The sequence below is a fragment of the Loxodonta africana genome, chromosome 18 (genome assembly GCF_030014295.1).
Source record: "Loxodonta africana isolate mLoxAfr1 chromosome 18, mLoxAfr1.hap2, whole genome shotgun sequence".
Classification (NCBI taxonomy): Eukaryota; Metazoa; Chordata; class Mammalia; order Proboscidea; family Elephantidae; genus Loxodonta; species Loxodonta africana.
In genome coordinates this window covers 72,077,939-72,087,906 of record NC_087359.1, presented here as the reverse complement: position 1 = coordinate 72,087,906, position 9,968 = coordinate 72,077,939, and the positions used below count along the sequence as shown (strand labels likewise).

General features: G+C 45.6%; 1 protein-coding gene across 1 annotated transcript in view; it reads left to right on the top strand.

The window, feature by feature from the left end:
- Positions 1 to 9,968, top strand: part of STX8 (syntaxin 8) — a 344,866-nt gene that overhangs the window by 241,256 nt on the left and 93,642 nt on the right. The window lies entirely within an intron of this gene.

Here is a 9,968-nt window from a genome sequence, read left to right as displayed (position 1 = left end):
TAATATCTGTTTTTGTCCTTACCCAAGCTGTAGGAAGGTTTGGATCCAGCCTGTTGATTACCCATGATGGGGGAAACCAGGCACATCCCCCACTCTTGCAGAAAAAGCCCTTTCTGAGCACAGACTGGGTTCAAGTCAGGAACGAGGAAGTGCTTTTCTGCCGTATTTAATTAAGGCGTATACGGTTTTGTTGTTGTTGGTTTTGGAAACACCTTGATTTAGTTAATTTATCATGGATTACTAGAGAGAGAAAGTCAAGACATTTCACTTACTCAATTCCTGAGTAATAGTGTGCCAAGGATGGGGTGCTGAGGTGCAATGTCAGGTTCTAGGATTCTAAAGTGGCCCCAGGTCTCCAGGAGACCGTCATCTTGTGCAGTGATTCTCTAGCTCTGGTACTCATGACAGTCACCTGGAGTGCTTTGGGAAATGTAAACATCTGGGCCCCATGCACAGAGAAACTGATTCCATGGGTCTTGGGCCTGGGAGTCTGCATTTTAACAAGCACACTCTCCCCCCCATAGGTGATCCTTGAACTACTCTTTGACAAGCTTTGGTCTGGGAGTAGGAAAAGAAACCAGAACAAACCCATTGCCATCAAGTTGATTCCGACGCATAGCGACCTTATAGGATAGAGTAAAGCTGCCCCGTAGGGTTTCCAGGGACCGGCTGGTGGATTCGAACAGCTGACCTTTTGGTTAGCAGCTGAACTTTTAACCTAACTTCAGAAATAAAGTAGCCTGGTAATAAGGGCCCTGTGAGTGTTTCATCCAAAGTGCTGTTGAGTTCAGGTCCAGAGAGGGGTCATTTCCAGCCACAGTGACTGGAAGGCATTTCGAATCCAGTTAGTGCAGAAAAGATGGGTAGGATTTTGATAGTTTGAAATGAGTAAGGAGTTTCAGGCTAAGGCAAGGGTGGATTATCCAACAAGCTTACTTACTGATCTGTAGTGAACAATTTCACACGGGTTTTACCACGCTACATCAAAGTGAAACCCATGTGAAACTGTTCACTACAGATTAGTAAATAAGCACAAGTAAGCCTGTGTTTACCTTGTGTATTGGATAATCCACTCTGGGCCAAGGGAATGAAATGAGCTAAAGCCCTGAGGCCCAGGGGAACAGTGTGTCTTCAGGAGGTATCCCCAGAGGGCTCAGGGAATCTGAGTCATCTCTAGCTGAAAAACCCTTCAGGGCACCCCAGGGCCCTTAGGATAAAGTCCAAACCTCTTAGCATGGTTTACATAGTTTAGCACTTCTTTCCTCCCTCCGACTTCCTCTCCTGCCATACTGCACCCCCCTCCGCCCGCCCCCCCCCACCACACATTCTTCTCTCCAGGGGACTGTAGTCTGGCCATCCTGAACTAGTTGCTACCCCCCACCCCCCAGGTCTTCTTTGATCTTGGTGGCTTTGCACAGGTAGCTCCGTCTGTTCAGAATACCTGCTTTTTGCTGCCTCATTTCTCTTTGCTAACAGTTCAGCACTTCAGCATTCGGTTTAGAAGGCACATCCTCAAGAGCAGGTCATTCAAAGCCCTTGGGGCTCTTGTTAAATACGGACTCGGCCTCAGTGGATCTGAAGTAGGGGAACTGAGAATCCAACAGGCTGGATTCAAACCTTCCCACAATTGGGGTAAGGACAAAAACAGATATTATGTAGCAGCTGCCAGGTGATATGGAGTGGATGCTGCTGGCCCAAGGCCCGCACACAGACGCACACTAAGTGGAGAGGCCCTAGAACAGCAGTTCCCTGCTCTCGCTACACAGCAGAATCACCTGGAGAGCTTTAAAAGAGAACAGTGCCTGGAGTCCCCCTTCCTGTAAATTCTGATGTCATTTGTCCGGGGTGTAGTAAATCAGGATTTTAAAAGCTGCCCAGATGACTCTAATGTTCAGTCAAGCTGGAACGACTGTGGTAGAAAACCTTCCCGACACCCTTCTCTCCACATCTGGGTGTTGGTGGACACATGCCTGTGTGTCCTCATGGAACAGGATGCCCCTCCTCAGTCAGGTACTGACTTTGTTGTTGTTGTTGTTGGTCGCCGTCCAGCCAGCTCCGACTCATGGCGACCTTGTGTGTAATAGAATGAAGCCTCACACGGTCCTGTGCCATCTTCGTGATCGTTGGTGTGTTTGAGTTCACTGTTGAGGCAACTGTGTAGTACCTTCCAACCTAGGGGCTTGTCGTCCAGCATGACATCGGACATTATTCGTGTGTTGATTATTTGTGTCCTTCACTGGACTCTTAGCTACCCCTCAGCAGAGACTATGAAGATTTCAGCCTGGGAAGCCCTATGATGCAGCTCTCCATATGGGGTCACCGTGAAATCGGAATCACTCAAAGGTGACTAAGGGTCACTACAATCCCATTGCCACAGTCGATTCCAACACATAGTGACCCTGTAGGACAGGGTAGACTGCCCCATAAGGTTCCCAAGGCTGTAATTTTTATGGCAGCAGACTGCCACATCTTTCTCCCGCTGTGGGGCTGGTGGGTTTGAACGGCCACCTTTGGATTAGCAGGCGAGCGCTTTAACCACTGCGTCACCAGGACTCCTTAACAATCACAACTCTCATATTCCAGAAGATATTACTGTATGCTTAAATTATTATGCTGTACTTGAGTAATTAAGAATGAGAGGCTTGAAAAACTTATCAATTAATAAATAATAAAAAGAGGGAGAGGCATGGAAAAGAAGCGAGTGGCCCAGGAGAAAGTCAAGGCAGCCTCACAGACGGGGAGAGAAAGGGTCCCTAGGGTTTTGTCCTGCTGTCCTGCGGCTGTGGAAATTAGAATAAATCCTCACCCTCCTTTGAAATACCAGTGAGCTGCTGCTTCCACAGCTTCAACAGTGTCTTGTACTCAGAGAAGCAGCTCTTTCTCTTTAATTTTTGTACTTCAAAGTTTATTTTAAGAACCAGTGTGTATGTTCCCTTGGAATTCTCAAGATATTTTTTCACATTCATTTGAAGAGATGACATGTTTTAGAAATCTATCTCCAGTCCTCTTAGGCGTTGTCCAAGAGTCTTCTTGATCTGCCAAGCTCTGGGTTCCCTTTGATTGTTTCCTGAGCAGTTAGGACTACCTGATTCCATTTTACGGGAAAGTTACATTTTCAAGGGAATGTTTTGAGCTGAAATAAACATGTATTTAATTGTTCTGAGCCTCAAGCCCTCCACTCATTTTTAGCTGTAGCCTTGTAGGAACAAGAGAGGAAAAGGAACCACAGAACGGGAAGCGAAAGGGGAAAAACCTTGATGAGTAAATATTGCCAGTTTTCCAGTTTCATCCTGGAGTTTTTCCTCTCAAGTATATTTATTACCCCTCTAAGTATCCAATTAAAAATTTAAGGTAAGGGTTTATATTCCTAATTCCCAACGTGGTAATTTTGGGCCTATAGATTTCTGAAGTTATATTTGGCACCTAGATCTCTAATGAAGGGGCCCTGGTGGTGCAGTGGTTAAGCGCTAGGCTGCTAACTGAAAGGTCAGCAGTTTGAACCCCCCGTCCCCGTTTCGGGAGAAAGATGTGGCAGCCTGCTCCTGTTAAGATCAGCCTTGGAAACCCCGTGGGGCAGTTCTACTCTGTCCTAGGGTCGCTAGGAGTCAGAATCGACTTGACAACAATGGGTTTGGTTTTTTTGGGTGGCTCTTTTTCTTCAGCATTCCTTTTGACTGCTCCTCCCTAGTGGAAAGCCTTTTCACGGGTTTGCTCTCAGTATTTGCTTTTCCGCAAGGCGCTGAATCCTCATACTGCAAAAGTTCATAAAGCACTTTAGAAGGGTTTTGAAATGCTAATTTACAGCTGTTGACAGGTATGAATACCCATCAGCCTGGAATGTCACACCTATTCAGAGTAACTGAGCATCCTGGAGTAAAATCTCCCTTAAAACACGGAAATGTGAAACTGGATTGCTTCAAGCTGAGAGAGAAAAACTTCCCCGAAACTTGTGTAGCGGTCTCCTCTCAATAAGCAAAAAGATACACACTTACCCACAGAATCCGCTGAGATGTTGCCGCATAGCCTTAGACGTGTACACCCACGGAGAGAGAGAGAGTGTGTGTGTGAGTGTGTGTGAGTGAACATACGCCACCTGGGGTGCCTGTTGTTGTATTGACGTAACTGTAATTTATGTTTCAAAGCTCTTGAGGCAGAGACCCCTGCGTTTACTAATACATTATCTTTTCATAAACGGCTTATTGAAGGTTTTCTCTGATTATAATTGTAGATTTACTGTAAAAAAATAGTTAAGTAGAGAACAGTAAACAAGAAAAATAAAAACCTATCACTTACACTATTAACATTTTAGGTATATTTTAAAATCTTTTTTCTATGTGTATATATATAGACACGTGTTGACCTTTTTTAAAACCGTTGTAGGATCATACCTTACACACCATATGATTTGCTTTTTCTCACTTCCTGAAGTCTGAAGAATTTCTGTCTACATATTTTCCAACAAAGCGTCTCTAACGACTGTATAACTTTTTGAGAATGTGTATATTATATATGTTTACATGATCTCCAGCTTTAAGTAAGAGTAAACATTTCTACCGTTTATTATAAGGTACGTTTTCGCTGGAAAGTTGGGAACCGCAGGAAACTTGGACTCCTGTATTCGTTTCCAGTAGGGAACTGCCCCCGTATGAGAAGAGTTGAGTCTTGTTCTCATCTCATAGCCCTTTAGGTGTGGCAGCGGGGAGCTTTCAAAGACATTGCATTTTCATAAAGGCAGGTAAAAATAACATTACCTCGTTTGACAAATGGTTTTTGGCTTCTGGTGGGCGCTGTGTGAGGGTTCAACAGTGATCCCTGTCCTCATGGAGCTTATATCACAGCAGCGAGGGAGGAGAGATAGTCAACAGTAAACAGACACAGAAATACAATAATTTCTGATTGTGATACAGTCTAGACAGCCAGGAGGCCCTCTGAATCTAGACTCTGAAAAATGATACAGTTCTGCGTTACTTATTTATTAACATCATTAAGATTTTCACCAGAGAGTGGTTTGGATAACATAAAAAAAACATAAGAGCGTTTAAATAATTATGGCAGCTGAATGAAATACACCACCAATAACTCCATTTTTATGTGTTATAATATAGTCTCCAGTTACTCGTCAACGTGGGGTAATTGAAATGTCATTGAAGATCTAGATCTCTAGAGGAAGAAGGCGGCTGTTTTTGTTGCCTAGTTTGGTGAGTCTGGTCCCCCTTACTTGGTGGGTGACGCGGGTTAGTTAACCAAAGCCAGGGTATTGCACTCGTGATTTGTAAACTCTGTCTTCATTGTTCATTGGTGCTTGGAATGAAGGAAAAATGATGCGATCTTTGCCTCTTAGTCATCCTCCCTGACTCCAACTCAACCCTCATTCCGATTCACCCCTGTTGCCATCACGGAGAAAAGACTGCGAAAGGCTTGGTTTATTTACCTAATAAACTGGCTCTTCAGTTGCCTGGGAAATGCTAAATTTTTTAGCCAAGAGATCCCAGTAACAAGCAAACAGAGGTTCAGCAGTCAGGTCTGAAGAAACAGCACATGAAGGTCAGCTAATATCGCCATTCTTCTCCTTCCTGGTGGCCCTGACAGCGAGGCCGTTTATTTGAAGATCCCAGACTTCGAATCACTGCTCGCATTGTTCGCCGCCCAAGTGTCTTCGGCTGTGCCAACAGTTTCAGATATTAGTGTGTTCTAGAGATCAGTGAATGAAGAATTCCTCTGCACTTTTTTCCTTTTTAATTTTTTTCCCCCCTTTCCATACACTTTGTTTGCGGTGTCTTTGTCTGCCAGACGTTGCTGGGCATTTCTAATGAGAAAGCAAAGAATTGCAGGAGGAAAAGGCAAAGGGGGGAGGGAGGGAGAGAACAGGCAAGGAAAAACAGGGCGTGTTTAGCACTTTAACAGTGAGGTGACGTTTTTACAAGCTGGTCAGGTGCACAGGACCCACCGGGGAGAGCTGAGAAGTGGCGGTGCAGATTCAGAGCAGAAAGCTCATTTACGGCCATGCCTGACTCATTGATTAGCTTCTTGCAACAAAAACGGACCCTGATTTTTGAGCATCGTTTTCCCCACAGGACAGCCTGCCTCAGTGTGGTTTTAGTATTCATTCCAGCTTCATTATTGCGTCCACCTCCCAACCCACCCTGGGCAGCTGCTAAAAGGGGGAAAAATTAAAGCAATTCATACTCCCGGTGACTTACTGCTGCAGAATAATTGGTTTCTGTTTGCAGAGAACATTATCACAGCAAAGCCCGGAAAACAGAAAGGCCTGCCTGAGAGAGAGAGAGAGAGAGGGCTACTGGGGATTGGACGGAGGGGGGCAGGTCGTCGGGGAGGTGAGAAATCACATACTTGAAAAGGCAATTAGATAATAATTGTTTTTTTTAATATCGTCCCACCCTAGGACTTGTGTTTAAGGGATACATGTACGTTATGCTGGTTTTTCAGCGTATTCTTTGATACCTATGGAAATGGTAGTGAGGCTAAGCCAGTTTAAAAGCTCTTTAGACAGTGCCGTGCTTTGGGGAAGGCCGGAATGACACGCAGACCCTCCGAGGCCTTCCCTGACACACAAGCAGTCCCTTTGTTTCCTGTTTTAGAAACCAGAGGCCTGTCTACAATTGCAGGGAAAGTGAGAGGAGCCTGAAGAGTTGGCGCTGGAGGCTCGGCTTTCTATATTTAAAAAGAGAAAAATGGTCAGCTGGTTATTGGTGCCTGGGTTTGATAGGCAGTGTAGGGTGTTTTTGAAGTCCTGAAGGAAGGTTCTCTGAAGATGTGAGGAGGCTCTGTCTTTCACTTAGACTTAATTAAGAAACTTGCTGGCTTTGTCTGTAGGGGACCCATTACGCACAGGCTCCAGTCCCCTCTGAATGGGGGCCCAGCCCGGAAAGTGTATACATGCCATACTGCCTTTGTGTGGTGTTGCCAAACTGGAGACAGGAGCAAGTGCGAAGGAGGCTTTGCCAGAGGTCACCCCATGTTGTTCATGGATGTGAACTCACGTCCCAAACAGAAAGCTAAAGCAAGTGTACGGCCAGTTCTCAGGGACCTAGAACTAATGAACCTTTTATGAAACGAATATAATCAACAAAAAAGTGGTAGGGGGTTGAAAATAGCGGGTCTTGCTTTCCAGCATCTTGTTCATAAATCCTACCGATGGGTTGGAGGGCTAACACAAGAGATAAACAGTGTCCTCCAGGGCTTTGTATGTAAACCAGGGGTGGCTAGAGCCCGGCTCCAGGCACAGTCTCACCCCCAACTTGATTCCATCCAATGTAGGGAGTAATTTTACTGTGGTCACTGTTCTTGTAACCTTGAGAATAATTTCCCCCTGGTGGGCTACTGTGGCCTAGCCTATTTAGAACAAAGTTACTGAATGCTAGAGAATAAAGAACAGTTGGAAGGCTGTGAACAGTGGTTAATCAGCTAATTCGCATTTCAAAAGACACTAATAAGAGGTGATAAATTCAAATAAAGCCCTGGGTATGAGTACTAGGAGGCACACGGAGCCTCTCTCCTTCTGCTTCTCTCCCTGCCTATCTCTCCTTTTCCCTTTGAATCTGCCAGGACCTCCCAGGGGATCTGCACCCTCGCCTCACTCAGAGCAGGGACCTGTGGGCTGTCACCATAGCGTCACCTTCCTTCCGGCTGTCATCAGTAGACCTGGAGAGCAGGCACCCTTTGGGGTTTGCTGCTCCTAGCAACCCTGGTGGTACAGTGGTTAGGACCTTGCCTGCTAACCGTAAGGTTGACAAGTGGAATCCACCAGCTCCTTCTTGGACCCTATGGGGCAGTTCTCCTCTGTCCTGTAGGGTCCTTATGAGTTGGAATCAACTTGATGGCAATGGTTTTTTTTTGGTTTGGCAACCACCCTGGCTGGCTTTCTCAGACTTGCCAGACCCTGGCCCTTGTTTACCAGGACCCTCGTGTTCCTTTCCACCTTGCTGGGACCCAAACTCTCATTCTCTCATCTCTGCCTCTTCTGATCTGTGCTGCTCATCCATTTGCTATTTACTTGGTTGTGATTTTGTTTCTTTACCATTAAGTGCTCTACCTTCTGGGTTGTAGTTATAGCTGCCCCAACGCCCTGGCTCCCTGCCCTCCTGACTTTGTGATTGCCCAAGTTGTCAGTGGGTCCCTGGGTGGGGCAGACAGTTAAGCCCTCAGCTACTAACCGGTAAGTTGGCAGTTCGAATCTGCCCAGAGGCGCCTCTGGCAATCTACTTAGGAAGGTTCACAGCCAAACCTTATGGAGTGTAGTTCTACTCTGAAACACATAGGGTCACCGTGAGTTGGAGTTCACTTGATGGCAACTGGCTTTTTGTTTTCAGTGGCCTGATAGGACTCAAAGCGGTTCTGTGTCTCCTCGGCCCCTCCTCGCCTGCCTGGTGTTGGGTGGTGTGGGCTCCTCATGAGTGGCCTTTCTGCTCTCATGGAATGATGACCCTGCCCTGTGCCCAGCGTCACTCACACAGTGACTGCAAGTTCACCCAGTCAGCTAGGTGGCCCTCTAGAGACAGAGCAGTAACGTCAGAGATCAAGTGATTTTGCTTCAGCTAAGAGTTCAGTTCAAGTGCTGGAAATTGAGTTTGGCTCAACTCTCTGTCCCCTGTCTCCCCCAGCCCCTGGCAAAATTTTGAATATTGTTGTTGTCACTTTTTAAACATATTACTTACTGATAGAACATGCCTGTGGAAGGTAAAGAAAATAATTTCCTGGAGCATCCTTGACCCAGAAGCCAGAGGCAGCATCACCACGTTCAGCATGTCTGTTATATTCCCACGGTCATACTATTTGTGTGCCATCTTTCTAGGTGGTCCCTGTTTATTAGGTTTTTTTTTTTCTTAGCCCATCCTGCTCTGGAAGTCCATCCGGGGCTCAGCCACCATCTTAATTACATACCTGGCACTTCATATTCTGGCCATGAGTGATGTGACATTTCCCTGAACTTCATCCTTGACAATTTAATGACAGGTAGGGATATCCTCACAAGCCCTAAGATGACCACTGACCCTGAAGGTTATGACTGGAAACTGCCCAGCCTTCAGATTTGTCACCTATCATAAATGCTTTCTGTTTAGTGTGCCCTCTGGTTATCAGGGGGGAAATTTTTTTTTTTTTTTTTTACTATTGTCCAGATCCTGAATTATTTGTGAAGGATTCCTGCTTTTAGAAAGAGTGTGGCCCAGATGACCTTCAGGGTCCCCCCACGTGGGACAGCTTGAGCGCTCATGTCCGGCACCAGCCACAAAGAGCCCAGCACATTTGCCCTCAGGACACAGGGCCCATTTGCTAACAGCTGAGGGATTCCCTGGGCAGCAGGTCCAGAATGTAGCTCTTGGACAAAATAAAGCTCTCTCTAAAAAAACAATGATAAGGAATTTGTTATTTTTATTGCTGTGTGGCCCGTAATTGATTTTCCCCATCAAGTTCTCTCTCTCTCTCTTAAACCCAGGGAAGGAGAAATTTCCAAGGGTTATTAGTTCATTAGCTGTTAGAAGAAATAATTGATCTGACAACTGAAAGGATTTATGAGGATTTGGCTCACAGAATTCCTGAAAGCAGTAGCATATGTTTATGTCCTGTATGGAAAGAAAATGTTTGAGAAGGGGCTTCCCCTTAACTTTTTGCAAGATAAAGATTAGCGCCTCTCTGGTGAGGAAAGGTCCCCTGTCTTTAAGGTCCTCTCAGTTTTCAGGAGCTATAGCTGCAGTGTTCGCACCGATGCCTGGAATAACGGCAACTGCATCTTCCTCACGTGAATGGATTATATGCATTAGAAAGCCTTTGGTTTCTTCTACTGTTATTTTTCTTGCAAAAAAGAATGAGACACAACTAACATTTCTTCATCCTGAAATGAGTTTGTTTTTTTTTTTTTAAGCAAATGCACCCAAATTGAGTTTGGTTCCCAAAGGAAAGAATGACTGCAAAGCTAACAGACCCATCATGAGCCATCCCTGCCCTCTCAA